Consider the following 8,082-nt stretch of genomic DNA (forward strand, 5'->3'; position numbering starts at 1 on the left):
GCTGAACGCTAGAAAATTCTTGCATATTTTTACTGCTCTGTTTACAGATTGTATTTGTAAGGTGCATGGCTAATTGGTTACTTTGTTTAACAGAAAATGATAGCCTTCAAGAATGAAACATTTACTAACATAGCCAAATGCACCAATAATTATAATTATACTATGTAAATGTGAATTTATAATAAGGTTTGAGAAGCTGCAAGTTTTGAAGCAGTTGCCTACAAATATTCTCCTTGTCACTGAGTATGGATGAGATGTTCACATGTTGATATCTACTGATATCAACGACTAAACATAATTTCTCCTTCCTGCGTATGTGTATTTATTGTGTGTATGTGTACGTGTGTGGAGGGGGATGTTAACGCGCGTGTGAATATATCAAGATGCAGCAAAAGAAAGCAAATGTGTCTAGTTCATTTTAAATAAAATTTTAAAATATCTTTTGTTCAAAATAGAAACTGCACAAATTGAAAATACAAACCAAATCATTAAAAAAAAAAAATGGATGGTTCTTTTGTGCATGAAACGTCACTCAAATTTAAATTACTAAAATAACAATAAGCTTTGTTAAATAAATATGCACACAATATCATAACAACATAATGATTATCTATAACTGTAGCTCTAAAAATGACCGTTGCCCTATGAAAATCGATTAAATTAATTGCAAATAATTTATATAGATTTTTTAGGCTACATTCATGGACTGGTTTACATTAGACAATATTGCCTACAATGATATACTGAAGATCAAAGGAAATCGAAACGCGGCTCTCAAACTTATTATGTGCGGTTCCCGAGATGATTTTGTGTTCCAGTGTTACTTTTCCTAAAGCAGCCTTGACATCCTGCCAGCTGTGGAACTGAAGAGTTGATAGAAGCCTTTGCAGTGATTCGAAGTCCAACCGCGAAAAAAGCAGTTCACGGACATGATTAAGCCACAATCGCATCATACAAATTTCACAAGAACAACATAAAAATCGACCAATCAACTTGAAGCTATCGTGTGAACAGCATCTCGAATGTTCTCGAATGTTTTTTCCTACTTTAGCAGGTTGGCCTATCACAGCAGAGCGCTGTTGGTATTCAGGCAGGACATATATCGGTTTTCACCTTAACGTGCGGCGGACACACATCTTTTGTCTTTGGTTTTTCAGATAACAAATAGCCGAACAAACGCAGTTAAGTCAGTTCTTACATATTATTCGAATAACCAGTGAAACTTTGATAATTTATGTATGATACGTGCAGAATCTTCTCTTAATAAAATCTGTTGTTAAACATTCGCGAGTTTGCTTTTGTTGTAATATATGCAGCCAGCCTGATTTTACATTCAGTTAATAAAGATACAACATCAATCTTTCTCACGACAACTCGTTCCCATAAAGATTGGTGACTGAACGAAGAAAGGTCTACAACGAACAACAATGGGACCTCTTCAATGAGCAATCATTAATCAATATACTTAAGTAAGATTGTAGTCATATATATTCTTTTCCTAAATATAATTTAAAAAATATTTTTGTGGATTTTAAGCACAAGAAAATGCCACCATATGTCTCGTATCTAAAACTCGTCCGTTTCTGCTATAGATTATGATATCAACGACAATTTGAATGTCAACTGAAATATTAAAACGGCAGGAGGAATATTCTTTTTTATATTCCAATTGGTGAAAAATAGTGTCACTAGTTACATGCTTCTAACAGGATATTCACTGGGCCAATGAAATTCCGACTTTTTTGCGTATAATTATGTATGATAATAAAGTTATAATTACTTCCACGAATCACACACACACATACACATACACAGAGAAAGAAACAAAAACTCTAAAGAAAGCATTCAATAGTACGACTTGGTCAGCTAATATGTCAATTTATTGCAATTATTTCCTAATTGTCCTCTTTGTGCTTTCTACTGTGAACGGAAAGGAAGTTTGTAAAATTAAAGAAACACAAGGAAAATGAGATTTGAAGCCAATACGAAAGTAAATACTGTTTAGCAAAATGTTCACCTCTTCTGGGTCCACACCATCAACATTGCACATTAGAAGGCAAAAATATAAAGCCCCAATACGTTAAAGAATGAATATAAAAATCACCGAACACGTTTTAAGCTTTCATTTATTTGTGTTTTTTAAAGATTAGAGATTTTACTTATTATTCTTCTAGTATGTTAAAGTGGCTAACGTGTATAATTAATGAATAGCACATAGTTATAAATTAGTAGCTATGAAATTAATCTGAAATGAAAGTGAATTAAAATTGGAGAACAGCTATGTATGAAAAAATGCAAATTAGAAGTACTGAATATTTGCAAAATGTAAAGAATATAATAAATTTATACTGAATTATTGTAACTGAATTAATAACAAAATAAAGGAATATGCTTTATAATATAATCAAAGACAAAAGATAGATATAAACTAGCATAGAAACGGTAAAATATAGAAAATATATATCAGTTACTAAGACAAGAAACATTTGGAACAATTAGCGCAGTATCACTATTCGCAATTTTAATCAAATTGTCTCACCTTAAGAAGAACTGAAGTCTCTCAATCGAGATGACGAGTAACACAGAACACTTGTTCTTGGAATAGTTTAGAAAATATATTTTCCACTTTATATACCTTTACAACGATAATTAAAATGCTGTGGCAGATTAATTAGTTAATTATATACGAAGTATTTAACAAGTGTATGTTTAATGACTAGCTAAACTTAGTAATTTGATTAACTTTCATAAAAAAATGAAACAAAATAGTGTTTTTTTTTTTAAATATTACAAAGAATGCTGTATTTTTTGTATATGGCAAAGGTATTTTCAGTTTTTATTCTGAACGTTGAATGTTTCATATTTTATTTGGTAATCTTTATTGCTGAAATAGAGCGTTCTTATTGTTATAACTGGTTTTACAATTAGTGTCATCCACTTTAAATATTTCACATATAAGACGAAGGGAATAATAGGTTTATTTTCCAATTTAGTAGCAATACAATCATAGTATCCTAAGAAATACATTCGTCTTGCTTTTGCAATGCATAATATTCAACATTTTATGGAAATAAATTATAGTATAGATACGATTTTTAACCACTTTATGCTTCTTCTGGATCTACTTCATTCATAGAAGAAAAATGGTTTCAGCTGAAATTGTAACTGTTGTAACATTGTTCCAATTAATATCTGACATACAAAATATTTATGACTAGTTTGTACACCTTTATATAATAGAGTGAATTTTACATTGATAACAGATATACTTATCAGTGGTCAAGAAATAGTTGTAGGTTACCAACACAGGCAACCAAATATACTTTCAAACAAAACACAAGAAGCTTAGATATTTTACGAAATCTTATTAAATACATAAGGCAGGTCTGCATGATTTTTTTATGTTTAAATGTCTACATAACTTTTTAAAGCTATTTTTAAAGCTGATTTCAGCTCTGTTATTAGTTTTTTTTTTCCCATCACGTCTAGTTTTTCAGTGATAAAGTTTTTCTAAATTATGGTATCAGAGAATCAGATGACAGTGACTATCTGATTTATTTTCTTCAACAAAATAGATTGCTATAAACCAATGCTGACCTAATATTAGTAAAAGTAAAATAGCAGCCAATGTAAAGTTTATTTAACAGTTGTTGGCAACTCTGACAGACGACGTGGCCTTGAAAAGCTGTGTACACGATTGCTAACTGATGTTTTAGTGTTGTTTTAGTAGTACTAGAGGTCAGTCGTTGGTGATATTTACTTATAAACTCCATTTAAAATGAGTACATATTGATATAATCCAGACATCTTCTGCTATATTTGTGGCAGATATGTTGTCATTAAGCAGAAACAAAATATAACTGATCTTGTAAAAAATCTATACTTTGCTTATTTTGGTGTAAACTCGGTGATGAAGACAAACCTTGGGATCCACACAAAGTATGTCACATTTGTGTGGAAGGGCTGAGATTCTGGAAAGCCAGTAAGAAAAGAAATGCCTTTTAGCATACCAATGGTGTGGCAAGAGCCGAGTAATCACGCTGACGATTGTTATTTCTACATTGTTGATGTAGAAATAACAATGATGAGTATAGTGCAAAAAATAAACATAAGATAGTGTATCATAGTATTCCTTCAGTTATACATCCTATTGCACATGGAGTTGGCATTCCAGTTCCTCTCCTTCCCACTTGCTTTGAAGAATGTCACATCAGATAGTAATGAAGAAGAAGGTAATGACTGCACTCCTGACAAAATCGAAAGTCCAAAGTTATATACACAGGAAGAGCTCAATGATTTGGGGAGTGATTTGAACCTACTAGACTAAAAAATGAAAAAGCTTTTTTGTTACCGGGAACCTTCTTCTCTTGGCATCATCACAGAGAACACGAGTTGTTACCATTCTTTGCTGAGGATGAATCAGCGGTGCTTTGTTATAATATTACGAACCTGCTAAATTACTTTGAGATCGAGAGCAATCCCTCAGAACGGAGGCTGTTCATTGATTCCTCCCATGTTGCTTATGTAAATGGGATAGCAGAGCTAAAGAAAAGCACTGGATGGTTAAAAACAGGCCACAAAAGAAAAGTTTGTTACCTGGATCCCAAAACATTCAACATGAGCCCTTGATTGAACCTACAAAAGTACTGCGACCACCTTTGCACATCAAACTGGGTTTGATGAAACAGTTGGATAAATTTTTGCCTGCAGACGGACCATGTTTGCAGTATCTCTAAAAAAATTCCCAAATACAACCAGTTAGAAAATTAAAGCAGAAAAAGAGCAGTCATTAGGGCAATTATACAGGAGACGTGAGGACTGTGTAGGCTTGCAATACAAACAGTATAATACAATCAACTGCTCAGCTATATCAAAAGATCACTTTCTGAAGACAAGCACGTATCTTTGCATTACTCATTATACAACAGTCGTCGGACACTAACAATCTGTTTACAAGATGTAGTCATGTCCATAACATAATCCAACGATGTAGAAAGAATAAAACAGAACAAACTAAAACATCGTGACAGCTGCTACTCTGAAAAAATTTCAACATGGCACCGCCATTTACACATACGAGGGGATGCTGAAAATTTCCTGGCTTTGAGTGAAAGATTATACAGGAGGATCAGTTAATTATGATTTTATTCAACATATCCCCCCCACCCAGATTCACACATTTATTGCAACGGTTTTTCCATTTTTCTAAGTCATGTGAAAGAACTCACAAAGTTGAGCCTCCAACCAGACCTTTCGCGACACCCTTAAAGCCAGGAACTTTTCAGCACTCCTCGTATTCTTTGAAAAGAACCTTGTTTATTAGCAGGTTTGATTATTTGGTTATCGCAAAATCAAATTATTGTTATCGTGCACAGAGTTTTCAGAACATTAAATATCCAGTTGTACATATTGGGATAAAAGTAGTCTTTGCTATTTATTTATGTGGTCGTTCAAATCGAAAAATAAAATGTATTTTGGAAGACTACTCATAAATGATAATATTTATTACTCCTGAAGAATGCAGCAGTAAAGAAACGCGTCAGTTGTTACACATCAAATTTTGGTGAGTCAGAATTAATCACAAAATAGAATGAATAAATAAAGGATTACATAAATGTTTGGTTGCTGAATCTAACAATAATATTCGCTTATATTATCTCTATTTCTGAGAGAATATTGGCTGAATGTAATAGGATTTGTTGTTATTGATTACACTTTGAGAAGTTCATGTATTTTTGCATTAAGTAATATACGCGTTGCTTTTGATTTCTCCCCAGATATTAAAACTTTAAACGGTCTTAATTTACATTTTTTCATTGTTTTCATCTGATTCATAACGGCGAGACCAACGCGATCACTCGTTGAACACTACGTGCCATCATATACAGATTATTTGTAGAATTTGAAAATATTCTTTTCTATTCTAGGTACAAGGCCCGAAATTTTTAGGGAGGGGGCCAGTCGATTAGAGTGACCCAGTACGCAACTGGTACTTAATTTATCGACCCCAAAATGATGAAAGGCAAAGTCGATTTCGGCGGAATTTGTTATTTTAATAGAAGTAAAAGCCTTAAGTTGTTGATAAATCAGGTATTGTTGAAGAAGAAGCTATCAATACAGATCTTGGCAGTGTGTACTGTAACAGAACTGTTGTTTTACAGAAAATTATTGAAGCGAACAACTTTATAACAGCTTTTTCAAACTGAATGCAAAAAGCTTTTCTGGTATTAGAAGGACAGCAATATGCACCGCCGGAAGTTGTTGCTGACAAAACAGCGGTAATTTTATTCAACTGAATACACGTCATTGATTGGTTGAAATTACCGAAATACAACAACTTTAACACAAAATAACTTCGTAAATAGCAACTTTTCGCAACAACGCTAAGAGTAAAAGATGTTCTATATGACACATTCTACCAGTATACGAAGTTTCAAAGTGTTTAATTAAATAAAATTAATTAATCGAGTTGCCCATGAAAAGGAAAAGATCCCGAATTTGTTATCTCCTTAGAAATTTGAATATCATGTATTGTGAAAATTGAATTTATTTCTCAGGTTGTAATGATTATGTTACAACTAAGGTAGAACATATTTCAAGTGGATGACACTAATTGTGAACCCAATTATATCAATAGAAAATCGTTTCGCTTCAGCAATGAAGATTGATGAAAAATTAATTAAATCATACAGAAGAAACATGAAAAGACTTTTACCATATACGTAAACAGTACATATTTTGTAAAATATAAAAAGTGAAATCTTTACTTTTTTCTCACATGAAAGTAACTAAAATTTCTGTTTAGCCAGTAATTAACTATACACTCGTTAGATATTTATATAATTTACAAATTAGATTATCTAAGCTTCATATTTATCCGTATGAAAGTATATAAATTGAAAAATTTCCGCTGTAAAACATTGCTTTGAAGAACAACTGTTTCGACGGTTTCAAATCTTGTTAAGGTGAGACAATTTTATTACTTTTGTGAATAGGAATTTAGCATAAATTTGTTGCCGTAAAAATCTCTTCATTTAGTAAATGGTCGATATTTTCTTTAACTTGCTGTTACGTTGCTAGTTTATATTTCCTCTTTAATCTTCATTAATATCCTGAAACATATTTCTGTATTTTCTGATTTATCTGGTGTTACCTATTGGTCAGTATTGCAGCGTTTCCGTTAAAATATATTTTATCACATTTTGTAAGATGTATGGTCCAATATTTTTAAAAGCAACATTTTCTTCATAAATTAACTAAACTATTAGATTACTTTAGTTTTATTTGAAATATATTTCATATTCGTTAGATGATATTTGAATTCTGCTCAATAATTTTAGATTTCAGCCACCTCAACAAACAGACTTAACTGATAAAACTCGATAACTTTAAAGGTAAAAAAAAAAGGAGAATTATGTGAAAACTGAAAATATTATTTAGTAAATATATTTAGTATATATATCAGCAAATCCTATATTTATCTTCCTAGAGAAATCTGTGGAGTGCTTTGGACAGGTGGAAAAGTTGCTGTACAGTATTTGTATTTATAATGAATTCTAATCGTATTTTAGTGCGCGCAAGTTTACCCAAATGTAGGAAGAAAAAAATTACTGAATATTAACTGTTATTAATTAACAAAGCAACCGACCTAGTTGTGTTAATGATGTCTTTATACCTCTTGTGCTCTACATAGACAATTGTAACTTCAAATATGTATTAAGGTAAGCTTAATGATTTTTGCCGCCGTTTCAAAGACTTTTAACTAATGTAAAAAAACTGCTACTTTTACAACTACTGCGAACAGAAAAAAAGGCCTCTGGCTTGACTTGGTTTCGAATGTTACTGGGTTCGTTTAAGTAACCGCATGATTGATTCTTCATTCCACAGAGAAATATAAGCTTGTAATTATTTATAGTTAATAAATGTGCTGAAATCAATGAATCAATTATTTTTATTTACCTAAATAATACTTTGCTGGCTATAAATTCAATTAATTAATTGTTATTGTACTAAACAATGTATATGGATAGATTAAATGTGTAACAAAGTAAGCTTAATTGCTTTTTCTTTTTTTTTTTTTTT

The sequence above is a fragment of the Octopus bimaculoides genome, chromosome 1 (genome assembly GCF_001194135.2).
Source record: "Octopus bimaculoides isolate UCB-OBI-ISO-001 chromosome 1, ASM119413v2, whole genome shotgun sequence".
NCBI lineage: Eukaryota > Metazoa > Mollusca > Cephalopoda > Octopoda > Octopodidae > Octopus > Octopus bimaculoides.